The sequence below is a fragment of the Herpailurus yagouaroundi genome, unplaced genomic scaffold, assembly GCF_014898765.1.
Source record: "Herpailurus yagouaroundi ecotype Mexico unplaced genomic scaffold, PumYag 159, whole genome shotgun sequence".
Taxonomy (NCBI): domain Eukaryota; kingdom Metazoa; phylum Chordata; class Mammalia; order Carnivora; family Felidae; genus Herpailurus; species Herpailurus yagouaroundi.
Window position 1 is genome coordinate 32,768,781 of NW_024412400.1, and position 21,331 is coordinate 32,790,111.

Here is a 21,331-nt window from a genome sequence, read left to right on the forward strand (position 1 = left end):
GGGCTCGAACTCATGGACCGCAAGATCGTGACCTGAGCTGAAGTCGGACGCTTAACTGACTGCGTCACCCAGGCGCCCCCGTTCTCCAGATATTAGTGGCTCCCTTTTTGGCATTAACTTATGGGAAGAGAATAAAACCAGAATGCACGGCTTTTGTCTTAGAACTAGTGGGTTTAAAGTTGTTATGCTGCTTCTCTGGATCTGTCTTTTTTATACTGGTACCTAGCTTACCTCCTTAGGACCATTATACTTTTTGTTCTTAAGGCCTTTGGAGTTAAAGGCAGACCATTTGTTTTTATATTACACTTTAAAATTGGTGGAATCTGGAAACCAGAGTGAAGACAGGTGGTTTTACTGGCTTAGTCAAAGGTGTATCTAAATGTATATAAACATTCGCAGTACATTAGACCCAGTTTACAAATGCAATTGGCATAGTTTGTGATGCTCATGTGAGCAGAATAAGTTTAATGTAAGTCAGCATTACAGATGAAGTAATATTGGCAAGAAATGGAACTTTTTCCACTAGCTTGTAAGCTCTTTCAGGACAGACTTATCTTTGTAAGCTGGATAGCTCATACTGTGTCTTGCACATAGTAGAGCCTTGAAAAGATTAATACACAGGTGAAAGCTTGATTAAATCAGGGGTTTGGTTGTTCATAAGATCCACATCGTTTTCAGTGTTAGTTTTTTTTTCTAGTTAGACAATGATTTTATTGCGTGAGTACATAGTCAAATTTATGCAACCAGGGCAGAGGCTGTGGGTGACTCGTATTTCCAATTGCGGGGAGAGGACTCTTTTGGTCTTATAATATATCAAGCCAACTAGTGAAGATAGCTCTCGATCAGAATCAGTGGGAATTTAACATCCTTTTCTGTTCCTCTCAAGATTCTTTCGAACAGCTTTCTTAATCAAATGGTCGAGATCCTCAGGAACATCAGGAGCAAGTCCTTTGGACTTCAGAATTCTCAAAATTTTATTGCTTGTCACAAAATGTACTTGTGCAACACCATATGAGTCTCTCTCAGGATTACACTGATTTATGAGGGAGTCAGGACCTTCTTGGTCAGTTTGTAGATCTGTTCCTTCACGTCGGCAGACATCAACTTCAGCCTGGTGGGGACGCTGTGGCGATAAGGCAGAGCCAACTGGGACAGGCCCTTTCTGGGAGCATGCATGCGAGCTATGAGGCAGCAATCAGGCAATGAAAGAGTCCAGTGTTAGCCTTCATTAAACCTGGTCCAGAGTGTTTACACGTAACACACACACAGAGTTGTTAAATTTGGGAATGTCTGTACTTGCTATTAGGGTTTTCTTAATCTCCATTTAGTTTATTTTATCCTTGCTTTTGCATTTTTCTTACTTCTGAAGTCTTTCTTACAGAGTGTGCTTTTTTTTCCTTTAAATTTGACACTCTAGGGATGCCGGTCTGGCTCAGTTGAAAGCATGCTCTCTTGATCTTGGGGTTGTGAGTCATGCCCCTCGCTGGGTGTAGAGATTATGTAAACAAACAAACTTCAAAAAACCAAATTTGATACTCTATTTTTTCTTTCAGTTCAGGTGCTCGTTATCGTATATTGGCCCTATTTGTTTGTTTTAACAGAAAAGTAATTTTGGTTTATGAAGTGAAATATCCAGGGATAGATTCTGGGTTGAGGAATAATTAGAATTGGAGGCTCAAAAAATAGAATCTAATCTCTGTGCACCTCTCAGCTTCATTGTCGGGTTCTGTATAGTGACATTTACTCTGCTTTCAGGTTTAAGTCTGTTGGGAAAAGAGAGTGCTTTCCCAGTAACCTCTGTAGACATCCTAAGAAACTTTCTGAATGAACAACTTGTTTTAAGCCCATTCTTCACTAGTCACAGGAAATAAGGGGATTTAATATTCTGATTAGCTGTGCCTGATTGCATATACTAGCCCTGGGTTGGAACTCCACCTAAAGAATGTCAATATAGAATTGGTGGATGGGGGCAGGGATGGAGAGGATAGGGTCTGAGAAGGAAGCCGAAACACTACTATGAAAGAAGAGAAAATGGATGCTCATACAGCTTGAATGTCAGCTAGCTAGCTATTCACCATTTTGGTTGACTTAAGTTTGATTTTTTTTTTTTTTTTTTTAACGTTTATTTATTTTTGGGACAGAGAGAGACAGAGCATGAACGGGGGAGGGGCAGAGAGAGAGGGAGACACAGAATCGGAAACAGGCTCCAGGCTCTGAACCATCAGCCCAGAGCCTGACGCGGGGCTCGAACTCACGGACCGCGAGATCATGACCTGGCTGAAGTCGGACGCTTAACCGACTGCGCCACCCAGGCGCCCCTTAAGTTTGATTTTTAACGGATCAGTGAGGTTTTCTAATTTTTTCTTAATTATCAAAGTAATATATGAACATAGATGAAAATGTCAGACAGTGCTGGGGCACCTGGGTGGCTCAGTCGGTTAAGCATCTGACTTCGGCTCAGGTCATGATCTCTCATTCATGGGTTTGAGTCCCGTGTTGGTCTCTGTGCCGACAGCTCAGAGACTAGATAGAGCCTGCTTTGGATTCTGTGTCTCCCTCTCTCTGCTCCTCCCCCACCTTGCACTTCTCTCCCTCTCTCTCTCTCTCTCTCTCTCTCTCTCTCAAATGAGTAAACATTGGGGTGCCTGGGTGGCTCAGTCGGTTAAGTGTCCGACTTCAGCTCAGGTCATGATCTCACAGTTCGTGAGTTTGAGCCCCCCATCAGGTTCTGTGCTGATAGCCAAGAGCCTGGAGTCTGCTTTGGATTCTGTGTCCCCCTCTCTCTGCGCCACCCCTGTTTGCACTGTCTCTCACGGTCTTTCAAAAATGAATAAACGTTAAAAAATTTTTTTTAAATGAATAAATATAAAAAAATTAAAATGTCAAATAGTGCTAAAAGTCCTAATAACAAAAATAGCAGACCTTTGCTCTCCTTTTTCTACCCCCTTGCCTCAAGAAGTAATCACTTCAAAATTTTTTGAGCTCTTTTAGAAGCAACAGCGTAAAAAGTTGAAAGTGATGACTTCTTGACCAGCAGGAGGAAAAAGGAGGAGGAGAACAAAGGACTGTTAACTTTTGTTAGAGGCCTTATAGTACTATTTGACATTTTAAACTATATTCATGTATTACTTTGATAAATAAAAAACATGTAATTGTTTTATCTCCTGATGGATTAGTTTTAGACACCTACTGATTTTCTGTTAAGGTTAATGAGGTTATTTATTTATTTATATAGCAATCTCTGTACCCATCTAGGGCTCGAAATCACAATTTTGAGATCATGAGTCCCATGCTGTACCTACTGAGCCAGCCAGATGCCCCCATTTATTTTCTTAACCTTTCTTAGCCTTATTGTCTTAGTTAAAATTGTATATTCATATTCGGGATTTTCATCATTATGACTATATAAAACACATACATATTGTTTATAGCTGACCCATCTACTATGATTAAATTTTACTTCTTGTGTAATTTTTTTAATTTATAAGAAATTTATATGGTTTACATTTAAAATTTTCTTTGTTGTCTTTGAACTTATAGCTAAGCCTTCCCATATTCCAGCAGTTCTATAAATAGCCTAATCTGTCAGATAATTTTACCAGTTTTTTTTCTTTTTTTGGAATCCTCCAATTTGGACTGTTTATTCTAGATCTGCTTCTGATCTTAATTTACTTTTGCTAGCATTTTGGAAATTCCTTTTGCCTTTATTCATTGCTTTTCCTGCTTCCTAGATTCTGTGTCTTTTTTCTTGCTTTACTCCTTTGTTTTGCTGGAACATATTGTCTGGTTGTTTCCTAAGTCAGTGTAAATTGGAATTAAATTTTATGAGAATGGTTGTCTGAAAATGACTGTTATTCTTACACTTAATTTTACTTGGTAGTTTGGCTGTATAGGGGAGTTATGATTTAAAGTGTATAGAATTTCAGTTTTGCAAGATCAAAATTGTTCTTGAGATGGATAGTGGTGCTAATTGTGCAACATGATGAACGTACTTAATGCCACTGAACTAGACACTTAAAAATGGTTCAGATGATAAATTTTATGTGTATTGTATCAGTTAGCTAGGGCTGCCCTTCAGAGTATCACAGATTGGTGGCTTACCAGAAGTTTATTGTCTCAAAATTCTGGATGCTAGAGTCTAAGATCAAGTTGTCATCAGGATTGGTTTCTTCTGAGGGCCTCTCTCTGGCTTGTAGATGGTTGTCTTCTCTGTGTCTTCATATGGTCTTTGCATAGTGTGTGTCCTAATCAGCTCTTCTTCAAAAAAAATTTTTTTTTTACATTTATTCATTTTTGGGAGACAGAGACAGAGCACAAGTGGGGGAGGGGCAAAGAGAGCGAGAGGGAGACATAGAATCCAAAGCGGACTCCAGGCTCCGAGCTGTCAGCACAGAGCCCGACGTGGGGCTGGAACTCACGAACCTTGAGATCATGACCTAAGCCAGAGTCGAACGAACCATGAGACCATGACCTAAGCCAGATGCCCAACCGACTGAGCCACCCAGGTGCCCTGGTAATCAGCTCTTCTTATAATGACACCAGTCCTACTGGATTAGGAGCTACCCTAATGACCTCGTTTTACCTTAATTACCTCTTTAAAGACCTTATCTCCAAATACAGTCACATTCTGAGGTACTAGAGGATAGGATTTCAGCATCTGAATTTTGGAGGGGAAAAAATTCAGCCCATCATATGTATCACAGTTTAAAAAATGCATATTAAAAACATGAGTATAGTTGATTATCAACCCATTTAGGTTTAATTGCCATGTAGTACAATAAGGATTATATCAGTTAATGTGTTTACATTTGTTGTATTAATTATGCCAGTAAATTCTTTATTATGTTACTTTTTTTCATAATTGGTGATTTATACCATAATTACTTATCATTTAGTAATATTAGCAAGATTATTCCTTTTACTTTAGTGGTAATGTATAATGGTTTCTTCTTTAGATTATATAAAATGTAATATTCTTCAGCGTGTAAAATGGTGATATGTTCTTAAGGTGATCTTGGTACAGCTTATAATTCAGAGTAATAAGTAAAATTTTGTGATAGCTGACAAAATAATCATATAGGGAGTAGTAAAGCATTAATTAAATAAGTTGTTGAAAAATAGAATTACAGGGGTGCCTGGGTGGTGCAGTCAGTTAAGCGTCCGACTTCAGCTCAGGTCACGATCTCGCGGTCCGGGAGTTCGAGCCCCGCGTCGGGCTCTGGGCTGATGGCTCGGAGCCTGGAGCCTGTTTCCGATGCTGTGTCTCCCTCTCTCTCTGCCCCTCCCCCGTTCATGCTCTGTTTCTCTCTGTCCCAAAAATAAATAAAAAACGTTGAAAAAAAATAAAAAAAAAAAAGAATAGAATTACAGTTGATTATTTTGAGAACATGTTTTGCTTGATATACCTTTCTTTACTCTCAGGCCTTATTAGCTCAGTGTCCTGTTAGTCTGTAAAAACTACTTAGTAGGGGCGCCTGGGTGGCGCAGTCAGTTAAGCGTCCGACTTCAGCTCAGGTCACGATATTGCGGTCCGTGAGTTCGAGCCCCGCATCGGGCTCTGGGCTGATGGCTCAGAGCCTGGAGCCTGCTTCCGATTCTGTGTCTCCTTCTCTCTCTGCCCCTCCCCCCTTCATGCTCTGTCTCTCTCTGTGTCAAAAATAAATAAACGTTAAAAAAAAATTAAAAAAAAAAAAAACCTACTTAGTAAATATTTGTTGAATTAATTTTGGTATGCACAGAACTATTGCCTGTGTTTTTTTTTTGTTGTTGTTGTTTACTTCTATTGGGGATATGTTCAAAGTGATATTTGCAAAACTAAATAGAATAAGGTGGCATTTTATTTGACCTGTTTAAAAAGAAAAAGTCCTGATTTTTTTTTTTTTTAAGAGCCTTTATTTCAGACTAGCCTATAATCTTTTATTTTCCCCATGATGGGATTCTTACCTGTGTTGTTTCATTGTAAGAGTGTTTAACAATCAAAATTACTTGACAAGATAGTAGGACTTAAAACATTGAATAGAATAAAATCATTTTATGAATTGCTTTGTCTTTTTGCATTACTTACAGCATATTGAAGTTTGGTATTTGGGGATTTTTTTCCCCCTTCATTGTTTACTGAAAGATCTGTAACCCAACCAAACTTCCGGAGTTAGTCACTTGGGTATTGTCACTCTGCTGATTTTTATCAGAAACAGGAAATTGTCAAGTTATGTGTTAAACTATAAGAGAGTCTAAAATTGCATTTGTATTAGCATGAGAGATTTCTTTTTAGAATTTTTTTCTATCACTTGCTAATTCCATACTTCTCCTCAGAATGTAACAATTGCCTTGCCAAAAATGGTCATATTTATCATGGGCTATATACATAGCAAACTGTACTCTTCCTCATAGTTTACATATCACACACAATATGATTGGTAACATGATTTGACAGACTTAGTGTCATTAATATATAAATATACCCAGTAAATGTATAAAATATAAAAGTAGGTTGAGGAAGAATATATTTTTAGGTGTTTGGCCTGATGTTATTATTACTATATTTAGATTAGCAATTCTCTAGAGGTTCCTAACATACCTTTTAAAGAGTCTACAAGACCAGACTATTTTCATTATACAGAGATGTTAATTTCCATTTTTACTCTGGAGATTCTAGAGGCTGTATGAATGCAATGATATTTTATAATAAAATGTCAACATTTGAAGATCTGCAAAACTTAGTGAATGTATATTGCATGATGATACAGAATCATATGTGAATATAAACAAGCCCATTTAAAGTATCAGACTGAGCAGTGAATATTTTCTGCCAAATATTTTAGTTTACATTCAGGAAGATTCACACTTTTTAGAGTGTGGTTGAGATTTGACACAGTTATATAATCACTGCCACAATCTAAATACAGAACAGTTTTTCACCCCCTCATGTTTTTTTTGTTAATATATTTAAAAATTTTTTTAACATTTATTTTTGAGAGACAGAGACCGAACAGGGGAGGGGCAGAGAAAGAGGGAGACACAGAATCTGAGGCAGGCTCCAGGCTCTGAATTGTCAGCACAAAGCCTTGTTCAGTGCGGGGCCTGAACCCAGGAACCGTGAGATCATGACCTGAGCTGAAGTCAGAAGCTTAACCGACTGAGCCACCCAGGCGCCCCACCCCCTCACGCTTTGTAGTCCAGGATGTCATACGTAGCCTTTTGAGTCTGTTTCAAGGACATTGTATATGGTTAATCTATGTTTAACTTTATAAGAAGCTGCCAAACTGTTACCCTTTAGGTGGCTATACTGTTTTGCATCCCCACAAGCGCAATGTGTGAGTTCCCATTGCTCTGCATCCTTATTGACACCTGGTACTGTTGTGTTTCCTCTCCTCTCCTCTCCTCTCCTCTCCTCTCCTCTCCCCTCCCCTCCCCTCCCCTCCCCTCCCACCCCCCTCTCCTTCTGTATGTCCCCTCCTTCCCTTCCCCTCTCTTCCTTTCCTATTACCTCCCTTTTTAAGCCATTTAATTTGCTGTGTCATGATACCATTTTGTGGTTTTAATTTGCATTTCTGTAATGACTAATGATGCAGAGGATCTTCATATGAGTTTATATGTCAGCCTTGTACATTATCCCCTCTTTCCAAAAGTTCACATTATGCCACTTAAAGACCTACATCAGTATGGTAATGACTTATTGTGAAAGCGAAAATCCTCTTTGGATTTCTTTCGGTTGGCAAAAACAGGTGCTTAGTACGTGAGATATTCTTTAGTAAAAGCAAAATGGTGTGACTTGAACTTTCAGAAAGAAGGGGATACATTGTATGTCATTTTTGCTTGTGAAAGGTTTCATAGGAATGCTGTACTTTCAGGTAGTGGGGGAAACCTCTGTCTTCTTTGGTGAAGTATCTGTTCAAATATTTTCACCATTAAAAATGTTAAATTTTTAAATATTTTTGTCCATGGCTTTTCTGGGCACAGCCTGAGGCACAGTGCTCCTTAAGGAATAACATGCCAATGGCTCTACCGGCCTGGCCTCCATGACTTCGGGCTGGCAGTCTTCCAGCCTGTTGAAACCCAGGTAATGGCCTTCTTTTTTGAGATGGGGGAGGTGGCCTTAATGATCTCTGAATCACCTTTTGGGTCCTTCTTCCCTTGTCTTGAAGAGTATCTCACATTTGCAGTGGCATATCTGTATGTCGCATCCTATTAAATCTAAGAACACTGACAGTCTTTTTTTCATCTTTGTCTCCTTCCAGTTCATATTGGCTATTTCCTGCTGGGGTGGCTCATTGAATCCCATGTTCACACCTTTACAAATCCCTATCAAAGAATCTCTTGCCACACTCGTAGTGTTCTGTTCTGAATGTGTTTTCTCTCTCTCGTTCGTTCTCTTCTTTTTTTTTTTTGGCTGTACAGCAGACTGAGAATTTCTCCCTTTTAAATTAACTTCCCTTTTGATTAGCAATTATATCTTTAAGATATTTTTCTTCTCATGTTTTACTGTAAGCACTCAAGTGAAACCAAGCCACAATTTCAACACTTTGCATAGAAATGGCCTCAGTCACATAGCCAGTTTCATCCTCACAAGTTCTACCCTTCCACAAAACACTAGGATGTGAATACAGTTCATCCAAGCGCCTTACCATCTTCTAACAAAGATCACCTTTCCTCCAGTTTCCAATAACATTTACTTTATTTCTGTCTGAGATGTTACAGATTGGCCTTTACTGTTGTTAAAAAAACAAATTCGACGGGTAAATGTAAAGATCTTACTGACTTTATTTGATGATGCATGAATTGGGCAGCATCTCATCTAGCAGATAGAAAGGAACTCCAAAGAGCTGTACAAAATTAAAGCCTTTTATTGGTAGAGAAAGGCAGGAAAAGGACGTTTCTAGCAAAGAGGCCGCCTTCCTGTGGAGGATGGAAAGGTGCTGGGTAGGGTGGAAGATGGAAGGATGGAAGGGTACCTCACTGGTGCTGACCAGGTAATTTCAGGTTACATTTCTGGGAGAGACTGAAACTGCAATTATGCTAGGTATTGAGTCTTACTTTTCTGACAAGGGGCTTAGTATGAGGGACTCCGTTTTCGGTCTGTTGTCTCCCTTTTTTTTTTTTTTTTTTTAATGTTTATTCTTTTTTGAGAGACAGAGAGAGACAGAGCATGAGCTGGGAAGGGGCCGAGGGAGGGAGACACAGAATCCGAAGCAGGCTCTAGGCTCTGAGCTGTCAGCACAGAGCTCGACGCGGGGCTTGAACTCATGAACTGCGAGATCATAACCTGAGCTGAAGTCAGATGCTCAACCAACTGAGCCACCCAGGTGCCCCCGTTGTCTCTTTTTTAACACTGTATTTCAGTCAGCATTCTGTTCATGACCACTTAGGGATTCTCTTAAAAGGATTGAGGCTTTCCCTGCATGTCTCCCACTTCTGAGCCTTCAGAAGAATTTACCCTTAATGGTTTGTTCATGGCAATGTAGAATTTTTCTAGCCTGTACTTCCAGATTCTGTCCATTATCCAGTTTGAAAGCCACTCCCACATCTTTAAGTATTTGTTACAGCTGTACCCTCAATTCTTGGTACCAGTTTCTGTATCATTATGTTTGGGCTGATAATAACAAAATACGGTAGGCCGGGTGGCTTATAAACAGCAGAAACTTACTGCTTGCAGGTCTGGAAGCTGGAAGTCTGAGATCAGGGTGCCAGCATGGTCAGGTGAGTCCCTCCTCCATGTTGCAAGCTTCTTGTATCCTCACATGGTAGAAGGGGTTTAGGGAGTTGTATTGGATTTCTTTAATAAAAGTACTAATCCCATTCGTGAGAGCTCTATCCTTAGGGCCTAATCACCTCCCAAAGGCCGTGCTTCATAGTAACTATCACCTTATGGAGGTTAAGATTTCAACATTAATTTTGGGGAGACACAAACATTCAGACCATAGCAACAGTATTTCATTATGTTTTTAGTTTTAGGTTTCTTTCATTTATGTTTCATTACATTGGTAATTTGTCTTTTTGGTCATTCTTGCTAGAGAGTTATCAATTTTGTTGATGTTTTCAGAGAACATCTTTTGGTTTCAATGGTTTTTCTCTAGTTTCTATTTCAGTCTCACTGATTTCTGGTCTTTATTATGTCCTTTTGTTTCCTCTGGGTTTAACATGCTCTTTTTCTAGTTTTTTAAGGCAGAAACTTACATTATTGATTTGGGACTTGTTTTCTAACATTTTATTAATGACAATACTATAACTTTCTTTGTAAGTACTTTATTAGCTGCATCTAAAAAATTTTTATATGTTGTGTTTTCAGTTTTATTTCAAAATATTTACTAATTTCCTTTGAGTTTTCCTCTTTGATAACATGAATTGTTTAGAAGTGTAGTGTTTAATTTCCAAATACTTAGAGATTTTCCAGTTATCTTTCTGTCACTGGTTTATAGTTTAATTCTGTCATGGTCATAGAATGTATGCTGTACAATATCAATTCTTTTTACAATCATTAAGGTTTATTTCAGTGTCCAGAATATGATCTGTCTTGGTGAATATTCCATGTGCCCTTGAAAAGATGTTTATGTTGCTGTTAAGTATAGTGTTATGTAAGTCAGTTAGATTCTCTTTGTTGATATTGTTTAAATCTTTTTTTTTTTTTTTTTTTTTTGCTGCTTTTATACATGTTCCGTGAATTACTGAGAGTAGTTGTAGTTTCCAAGAATAGTGGATTTGTTTACTTCTTTCAGTTTTAATAATTTTTGCTTTATGTATTTTGCAACTCTGTTAAGTATATATACATTTAAAATTGTTGTGTCATTTTGGTGAATTGACCTTTTTCTCATTATCTCTTGTTTCTATACCCAGTAATTTTTCTTGTTCAGAAATCTACTTTGTCAGATATTTATATAGCAGCTTTACCTTTCTTTTGATTCCTGTTTGCATGACCTTTTACTTTTATGCTATCATATTTAAAATGGGGTTCTAGTAGTCTTTTATTAATTGAATCTAACTACCTCTCTGTCTTTTAATTAGTGTAATACCATTTAGTGTAATTATTGATATATTTGTGTTTAATTATTTGTTTACTGTGGAGGTTTTTCTTGTCTTCTTTTGGATTATTTGAATACTTTCTTAGTATCCATTTTATTGTATCTATTGGTTTTTGGTTATATCTTTGTCCAATTTTTTTAGTGATTGCCCTAAAGATTATAATATTCTATGTATACTTGAATTTTCATATTATATCTAGAATTTATATTTTACCACTTCAAATAGAACATAAGACCTTACTGGGTGATGGGTATTGAGGAGGGCACCTTTTGGGATGAGCACTGGGTGTTGTATGGAAACCAATTTGACAATAAATTTCATATATTGAAAAAAAATAAAAATAAAAAGCAAAATGTTCCCTGGGGAAAAAAAAAAAGACGATAAGACCTTACAACCAAATAGGTCCCGTTGCCCTTCCCACTTTATATAATAATTATCATATGAATTATACATATGAACCCCCATGATGGTATTATAATATTCCTTCTCAAGAGCTATGCATGTTTTAAAGAATTTAGAAGATAAAAAATAATCTTACTATATTCACCCACGTATTTACTTAAAAAATATTTTTTAATGTTTATTTTTAACAGAGAGAGAGAGAGAGAGACAGAGCATGAGTGGGGGAGGGACAGAGAGAGAGAGGGAGACACAGAATCTGAAACAAGCTCCAGGCTCTAAGCTGTCAGCACAGAGCCCAATGTGGGACTTGAACTCACGGACAGCGAGATCATGATCTGAGCCAAAGACGGATGCTCAACCGACTGAACCACCCAGGTGCTCCTACTATTTTTTTTTTAAGTTTATTTATTTATTTTGAGAGAGCACATGTGAGCAGGGGAGGGGCAGAAAGAGAATCCCACACAGGCTCTGCATTGTCAGCACAGAGCCTGACACAGGGCTGGATCCCATGAACTGTGAGCCGATGCCCTGAGCCGAAATTAATAAGAGTTAGTGCCCAAGCCAACTTCAGGTGCCCCACGAAAGGCCTCTAATTGAGAAACAGCCTCTTCTCCAGTGAAACATTTAGTTTGGTAAATGTGGTTTGTGAATTTACTCCCTGTTTTCACATTATATTCAATTTATATGATTTGAACTAAGCTTGGCTAAAAGAGATCAAGAGAGAAATGGCTGTTAAAATAGTGCAAATGTTTCTACCCATTCTACTCTTAGTTTATGCCTCAGGGTACACATGAGATAGGAAGCATTACTTTGCTTTTTCAGTTGGCCTCAATAGCTATCCCGATGTTTTGTCATATTTAAAGATACATCGTTTTTCCTACTGTCCGGATTCTAAATTCAAATTAACTCTTACCTAACTGAAGAAATGATCTTCAGAGGAAATTTAACTTATTAGTGTTTTTTTTTTGTCTGTTTTCTTTTTTTGTTTTTGTTTTATTTTGCTTTATGTTATAATTATTTAGGTGTTAGTTGTGGTTCTACTACAAAGCAAATTTACTTCATACCCTTATTTCTCTTACATTTCTTTTTCTGTCATACTTTTCCCAATTTTCCTCACCCCTACTTTGTATTTTGGCTGCCAGTTCCTATTAGCTAGTTTTCCATTAGTTTTATCTTTTATAGTACATTAAAAAATAAATAAATAAAGTAGGAGTGCCTGGGTGGCTCAGTTGGTTGAGCCTCCGACTTTGGTTCAGGTCATAATCTCACGGCTTGAGAGTTTGAGCCCCACATCAGGCTTGCTGCTGTCAGCACAGAGCCTGTTTTGGATCCTCTGTCCCCATCTCTCTCTGCCCCTCCCCCGCTTGCACTCTCTCCTTTAAAAATAAATAAAACATGAAAAAATAAAGTAATATGTATTCAAACCACACAGATCTGTGGCGTACGGACTAAGTTTTACCCACCTTACCACTCACTGATTGAGGCTATCACTTTTACAGCTTGCAATATATCCTCCCAGAACTTTTGTTTTTTGTTTATTTTTGAGAGAGAGAGAGGAAGAGAGAGAGCACACAGGCTCATGAGCAGGGGAGGGGCAGAGAGAGGGGATGGAGGATCTGGAACAGGCTCTAAACTGACAGCAGAGAGCCCGATGTAGGGCTCAAATTTACAAACAGCGAGATCATGACCTGAGCCAAAATGCTCAACTGACTAAGGGCATCCAGGCCTCCCCCTCCCAGAACTTTTTAATGCCTATACAAACATCTGTAATTGGAATTTTTTTCAAAGTAGAATTATAATCCTCTTATTTTGGAATTTGCATTTTTACTTAATATTTATTGGCCATTTTACCATACCAGTACTTTATAATTTAGACACTCTTGGTGTGCATTTCTTTTTTTTTTTTTTAAGGTTTTGTTTTGTTTTATTTTATTTTATTTTTTTATTATTTTTTAAATTTTTTAAAATGTTTTTATATATTTTTGAGAGAGCGTGAGTGGGGGAGGGGCAGAGAGAGAGTGAGAGACAGAATCTGAAGCAGGCTCCAGACTCAGACCTGTCAGCACCACCCCACGCGGGGCTCGAACTCAAGGACTGTGAGATCATGACCTGAGCCGAAGTCAGATACCCAACCAACTGAGCCAGCCAGGCTCCCCTAAAGATTTTATCCTTAAGCAATCTCTACACATAATGTGAGGCTCAAATTTACTATTCCAGGATCCAGAGTTGCATGCTTTTCTGACTGAGCCAGCCAGGTGCCCCTTGGTGTACATTTCATTCCTTATTTTTCATAGCAGTGAAACAGCAAACATTCTACATAACTTTAAATACTTGCCTTATTTTTTCCTGTAGTATGTAGGTTGCTGATTCAAAGAAATGTGCATTTAAAATTTTGACAATTATTGTGAAGTTTTTCTTGAAAACTTTTGTACCTAAAATGTAATAACCAAGTTAAAAAGATACATGACTGGAAAGATTTATGTCAAAGACAAAGGGCAGATATTCCTGCTATATCCAGTTGGTGTTCTAACCACACAGAAGCATATATTCTGTCTTTCCTGTTAGGGTCTGTGTATTAGCGTAATCATAAATGTTCTTAGCAAAACATTCACAGTTTCCTAAAGCAGGTTGAGCTAGCAAATCATCATTTTGGAGATAGTAGATCTGGGCAGTGATCATCAATGGTTGATAAAACCATTAGGTGAAGGTTTGATGGGGAGCTTGATGATAGGTGAATCAGTTTGATATTATGAATCCACCATTCATTTTAAACATCAACCAGATATAGGGTGCCTCCAGTTTTATGCCAATAAGTACACATGAGTATCTCTGAAGTATTCCTACAAAAACAATAATAGAACCTGGGGTGGGTCAGGGGAGTAAAGCCTCTATATAAAATTACCAATTTATAGGAGATAGGGAAGATAAAGGAACACCATGAGGATGCACCTCAGTCAAATCCACAATGTGGGAAGTGCTCTAGAACAAATGAAGCCAGGTTCTTCAACAAATAAATGGCATGAAAATAGTGGGGAAAGAGAACTGTGTTATATAGATTAAGGAGATTTAAAACATTAACCAAAGTGCAGTATACAGACTTAGTTTAGATCCTGGTTCAAACCAACTATAAATTTTTTTTTTTATTTAAATACACTTAGCAAAACTGAATGAAATGAAAGAATTGTTGGAGGTGCTTTTAAGCTTAATAAAGAAGCACTTATATTTTTTTTTTAATTTTTTTTCAACGTTTTTATTTATTTTTGGGACAGAGAGAGACAGAGCATGAACGGGGGAGGGGCAGAGAGAGAGGGAGACACAGAATCAGAAACAGGCTCCAGGCTCTGAGCCATCAGCCCAGAGCCCGACGCGGGGCTCGAACTCCCGGACCGCGAGATCGTGACCTGGCTGAAGTCCGACGCTTAACCGACTGCGCCACCCAGGCGCCCCAAGAAGCACTTATATTTTTAACGGCACAAGTTTTAAAAAAATATGTTGATAGCTGAATTTCAATATAGTTTATTGTATTTGCAATCTTCTGTATTTTTATGCATTTAAAACCTTATTCTGAGTAGGAGTAATAGGTTTTACTAGACTTAACTTTCTTTTTCCTATGGGGTGAAGGCCCATGGCAGAAAAGGTAAAAGCCCCTTGATTAGTTGCTAATTTTCATGGGGTATGTGTTATCTCTTAGTACTTATAGGTGAGATCATAGGATTTCCACACTCCCACCAAAAAATTGGGGGGATAAATAAACCACAAAGGCAGAATATTGATAATTGAAGTTGGGTGATAGGTGGGGGGTTCATTATACTATTCCTTACTATGTATGTGTTGAAAATGTCCATAATTAAAAGATACAACCTTTATATCAATTTTTAGTTACAATTCCAGTAAGTAGTAGAAGGCATATTTTGTACATTCAGGGGAGCTTTGAATAAACTTGGGCTATTTTCTATTTTCTGTTACTCTGATAGGTAAAGACTAATGGCTCAATTTTAGTTTTCATTTCTTTATATAAGGACATTCAAGTGGATCTTTTACAGTACTTTTTGACTCCTTTCTTTTCCATAATTACTTTTTTGTTCTTTGCCAATTAAAAAAAAATTGTTTATTTTTGAGAGAGAGAGACAGAGTATGAGTGGTGGAGGAGCAGGGGCAGAGAGAGGGAAACACAGAATCCAAAGTAGGCTTCAGGCTCTGTGCTGACAGCTCAGAGCCTGACGTGGGGCTCGAACTCACAAACTGTGAGATCATGACCTGAGCTGAAGTCAGATGCTTAACCAACTGAGCCACCCAGGCGCCCCTGTTCTTTGCCAGTTTTTAAGCTTAGTTTCTTAACTTTGTTTTTTGATGTTGGTGGTAGGTAGAATAAAGGTTCCTGAAAGATGTACACATTCTAATGTCCAGAACCTGTGAATATGTCACCTTGTATAGTTAAAGAGACTTTGCATATGTTAAGGATTTTGAGATGGGGAGATTATTTTGGATTACCTTTATGGGGCCACTGTATATTATAAAGGTCTTTATGGGAGGGAGGCAGAAAGGTTAAAGTGAGCAAAATAGATGTGAGGATCACACTAAAGATCAGAGTGGTGCAGTCATGAGCCAAGGAATGCAGGCAGCTTCTAGGAGCTGGAAATGGCAAGGAGTAGATTTTCCCCTGCAGCCACCAGAAAGAACACAACTCTGCTGACACTTTGATTTTAGCTCATAAGACCCATTTCATACTTCTGACCTCCAGACCTGTAAGGTAATTTAAGTCACTAAGTTTGTGATAATCTGTTACAGCAGCAGTAGGTACTGTCCTTTGCTGTAAAAAAGTTTAAATTTCATTTTGTAGTTTCTAATACTGGAATCATGGTAATAAAAGACTTCCTTACATCAGGAGTGTGAAAATATTATTTCTATATTTTTTGTTTTGCTTTTTTATCTCTAATCAATGTATTTTATTTTTAACTTTTAATTTTGAGATAATTATAGATCCATATGCAGTCATAAGAAATCTTACAACTTACTGAGAGATCCAGTGTCTCCTTTACTTAGTTTCTCCCAGTGGTGACATCTGGCAAAAGTATAGTACAGTATAACATTCAAGAAATGAATATTTATATAGTCAAGATACACATTTTCATCACAAGAATCCCTGATGTCGCTCTTTTAAAACCACCCCCACTTCCCTCCCAATTCCCATTCCCTTCTTAACCCTAGGCAATCATTAATCTCTTCACCATTGCTATAGATTTGTCATTTCAAGAATATCCTATAAGTGGAGTTACACAGTGTGTAACTTTGGGATTGGTATTTTTTGGGTTTTGGTTTTTGTTAATTTGGGGTTTTTTTTTGGTCACTCAGCATAATTCATTCCCTGGAGTTACATTCAGGTTATTGCATATATCAGTTATTTTTTTCCCCTTTTTATTGCTGAATTATATTCCATGGTATGGAATGTACCACAGTTTATTTAACCATTCTCTTGTTGAAGGACATCTGAGTGGTTTACCATTTGGGGCTATTACAAATAAAGTTGTTTTGTATTTAGGTAAAAGTTTTTGTGTGAATGTAAGACTTCATTTCTTTGGGATAAATGCCCTGGAGTACAGTTGCTTGGTTGTGTGGTAGTTGCATGTTTTATTTTACAAGAAGCTGCCAAGCTGTTTTTCAGAGCATCTATATCATTTAACATATTCTCATCAGCAGTGTATGAGTGATTCAGTTTCAACATATCTTTATCAACATTTGGTATTGTTACTGTTCTAATTTAGCCATTCTGGTAGGTGTGTGTGACATTTCAATGTGGTTTTAATTTGCATTTTCTTAAGAGCTAATGATGATGAACATCTTTTTATGTCCTTATTTGCCATCTATACATCTTTTTCAGTGAATGTCTCTTCATGTCTTTTGTTCATTTTCTACCTCTGTTTTTCTATTATTGAGTTTTTCCTTCTGTGGATCTTGCTTGTGGTGTCAAGTCTAAGAACTCTTTGCCTAGCTCTGTATCCTGATATATTTTTCTTAAAATTTCATAGTTTTACATCTAAGGTTGTCATTCATTTTGAGTTAGTGTTTGTATAAGATGTGAGATTAGGTGTTGTACTTTTTTGCCAGGGGTTGGGTGGTGGCTATTAATGTCCTTTTGCTTTAGCAACATTTGTTGAGAAAACCCCATTCCCCAGCCAGTGAATTACTTTTTATACCTGATCAAAATCCAGTTGGGCATATTTGTTATGGGTCTGTTTCTGGGCTCTCTTTTCCATTGTTATACGTGTCTATTTCTTTGCTGATATTATACAACTTGACTATTATATCTATATAATAAGTTTCCCCAAATCATTTTATATTGACTTAAAGAAATGTTTTAGCTTATTCTAGTTATTTTGCCCTTCCATCCAAATTATAGAATAATACTGTGTATATAAGCAAAAAAATTTTGCTGGGACTTTGATAAGAATTATGTAAACCTGTGTATCAATTTGGGAAAAATTAGTGTCCTTACTCTGTGTCTTCCATTTCAGAAACACTTTTAGATTTTCTTTAATTTCTTTCATCTGCATTTTGTAGTTTTCAACATATAGTCTCCTTCATGTTTTATTAGCTTTGTACCGCTTTCATTTTTTCCCATTTTTAGTAATTATAAATGGTATCACATTAAAAAAAATTTTTTTTAATGTTTATTTATTTTTGAGACAGAGACAGAGCATGAATGGGGCAGGGTCAGAGAGAGAGGGGGAGACAGAATCTGAAGCAGGCTTCAGGCTCTGAGCTGTCAGCACAGAGCCCAATGCGGGGCTCAAACTCACAGACCGTGAGATCATGACCTGAGCCGAAATCTGAAGCTCAACTGACTGAGCCACCCAGGCGCCCCAATGGTATTGCATTTTTAATTTTGGTGTCCATGTGTTCCTTCATAGAATATAGAAATACAGTTGATTTTTGCATGTTGATATTGTGTCCTGTGACCTTGCTGAATTCACTAGTTAGTACTGGGATGGAGTTTTTTTGTTTTTGTTTTTTTTTGGGTTTTTTTGGTAGCTTTTTTAGAATCTGTGTCATCAGTCATGTCCTCTGCAGATAAGGAGAGTTTTATTTCTTCTTTTCTGATCTGTGTGTTGTTTATATCCTTTACTTGCCTTGCTGAACTGGCTAAAACTTGCAACACTTTGTTGATTAAGAGTAGTGAGAGTGGGTATCTTTACCTTGTTCTTGATTGTAGGAGGAAGGTATCTGTCTTTAACCATTAAGTATGTTGTTAGCTGTAGGTTTTTTGTAGATCCCATTTATCAAGTTGAGGAAGTTCCCTTCTATTTCTGTTTTTCTGAGAACTTTTATCATGGGTATTGAATTTGTCAGATGCTTTTTCTGCATTGAGTAATATGCTCATATGATTTTTCTTGGCTTGTTAATGTGAATTATACTGTTTAATATTTGAATATTGAACCAGCTTTGTATCCCTGGAAAAAACCCTACTGGATCATGGCATATTAATTCTTTTTATATACTGCTGAATTCCACTTGCTTATATATTTTTTAAGGATATTTGCGTCCATATTAATGAGGGATATTGGTTGGTCATTTTTTCATACTGTTGTTGTCCAGTTTTGACATCAGGGTAATACCAACTTCAAAGATAAATTGGGAAATATTTCTCCCTCTACTATTTCCTAGAAGACATAATGTAGAACTGGTGTAAGTTTTTTAAATAGTTGGTAGATTTCTTGAGTGAAGTCATCTGGACCTGAAGATTTCTTTTGGGGGGTAAAGTTTTTATATTATGAATTTAATTTCCTGAATAGTTATGGGGCTATTCAAATTATATAGTTCATAATGAGTGTGTTTTGATAATTTGTATTTTTTGAAGAATTGGTCCATTTCCTCTAAGTTGTCAAATTTATGTGTGTGGAGTGTTTATAGAATTCCCTTATTATTATCCTTTTGATGGGAAGGAATGACTTTGATTAACCCAAATACAGCTTTGAAGCTAGAGTCAGTCCTCCCCAAGTGCATGGCTAAAACAATAATAGTGAGGTGACAATTAGAAGGATAATGGAGATATTGTGAGGAAATGAGAAAGTTCTGGGTATACAACCTACAGCGCCATCATACCAAATCTTAAATTTAATAAAATATCATTTGCCGGTTTTATATGATTACTCTTCTAAGTAAATTTTAAACTTGGTTTGTCACATTTCAAAATAAATTCCACTGGGACCTACAATTAAATTTCATTAAATTTATAGATTAATTATAAGGGTGTGTGTATGTGTGTGTGCGCGCGCGCGTGTGCGCACATGCAGGTTCCCACAGGGAAGGAATCAGAGTCAGTGCTTAAGTATGCCCGAAAAAAAAAAATCCTCTGCTTTTTATTGCCTCAGAAAATTTATCACTCATTGCTGTATATTTTTGCATCATGTGCTAGTAATTACTTAGACTTGGTTGTAACTTATTTGGAAGTGAAGTAATTACATACAGAAAAGTTGCAGGAATACAAATTGATTTTTCTGATTTCTCCCTGTTCATTGTTTTTTTTAATACTACATCATCCTCTTATTTTAGCATTATTAGTTATTTCACTGCTTGACATACTTGAGTCATTCTTTCCAAAGAATATATGGTAGGTTTTGAGGCCTTGCATTGCCCCCCAAAAAGTATCTGCCTATAAACACAAAACTATCTACACTTGAATGCTAGTGAATGTTGAATTCTAGATTAAAATGCATTTCTTTGAGAACATTGAACAACTTGCTTCATTGTTGAGAAAGGAGAATGCTATTCAATATCCAAACCCAAAAGCTGAATTTATTTGCTTGCTAAGCCAGAGATAGCTTTTTATGTATGATGATCTCTCTGAAGAAAGTAGGGAGCTGAACTAGTAAGTTCAAGAGTGAGTTAGACTTGTAAATTTCCTTTCTTTTTTCTGAAAGAGTTTGTGTAAATTGGAATTACAATTCCTTGTATTTAAAATTTTTTTTTTCAACGTTTATTTATTTTTGGGACAGAGAGAGACAGAGCATGAACGGGGGAGGGTCAGAGAGAGAGGGAGACACAGAATCGGAAACAGGCTCCAGGCTCTGAGCCATCAGCCCAGAGCCCGACGCGGGGCTCAAACTCACGGATCGCGAGATCGTGACCTGGCTGAAGTCGGACGCTTAACTGACTGCGCCACCCAGGCGCCCCAATTCCTTGTATTTTAATAGAACTTGCCTATAAAACTGTGTGGTTTTAATGAACATCAGGATGTTCATTATGGGAAGGTTTCTTAATGACTAAGATTGAATGCTAGTACCTTTTTAGTTTTTATTTTTCTATAAATTTGCACATTTTAGTTTTCAGATTTATTAATAAAGTTGCTTATAGTATTGCCAGGTGTTTTGAATGTCTGAAGCATCCATAATTAGGACTCCCTTTTCATTCTTGGTATTTGGGTATGTTTTTCCTTTATTCATTTATCAGTCTTGCCAAACTATGTCCATTTTTAGTCATGGCAAAGAACTACCTTTGTATTCTATTGAGCCTTTCTCCTATATCATTGTTTTCTGTTTCATTAAATTCTACTTTTATTTGTATTACTTCATTTTTTTTTACTTTATATTTTACTTTTCTAACTGCTTAAGACGGATGCTCAGTTCATTAATTTAAGATTTTCTGATTTTTCTGATGTAACTATTTACAACTAGGATTTCTCTATATGTAGTCCTTTTGCTGCATCCCACAGATTGGCTATATAGTCTTTTTATTACTTTACTTCTCTAAATATTTTCACAATTCTATTATAATTTCTTCTTTGACTCATAAAGTTTTAGAAGTTTCCAAACAGGAGGTTTTTATTTTATTTTTTATTTTTTTAGCTTTATTTATTTATTTATTTATTTATTTATTTATTTATTTATTTATTTTCAATATATGAAATTTATTGTCA

The 21,331-nt window shown here is 36.9% G+C and overlaps 1 protein-coding gene and 1 pseudogene across 4 annotated transcripts in view; one reads left to right on the top strand and one right to left on the bottom strand.

Moving 5' to 3' along the window:
• NCK1 (NCK adaptor protein 1) overlaps positions 1–21,331 on the top strand; it is a 91,324-nt gene that overhangs the window by 44,173 nt on the left and 25,820 nt on the right. The gene's annotated exons all lie outside the window — the stretch shown is intronic.
• LOC121033715 (40S ribosomal protein S13-like) lies at positions 685–1,179 on the bottom strand (annotated as a pseudogene).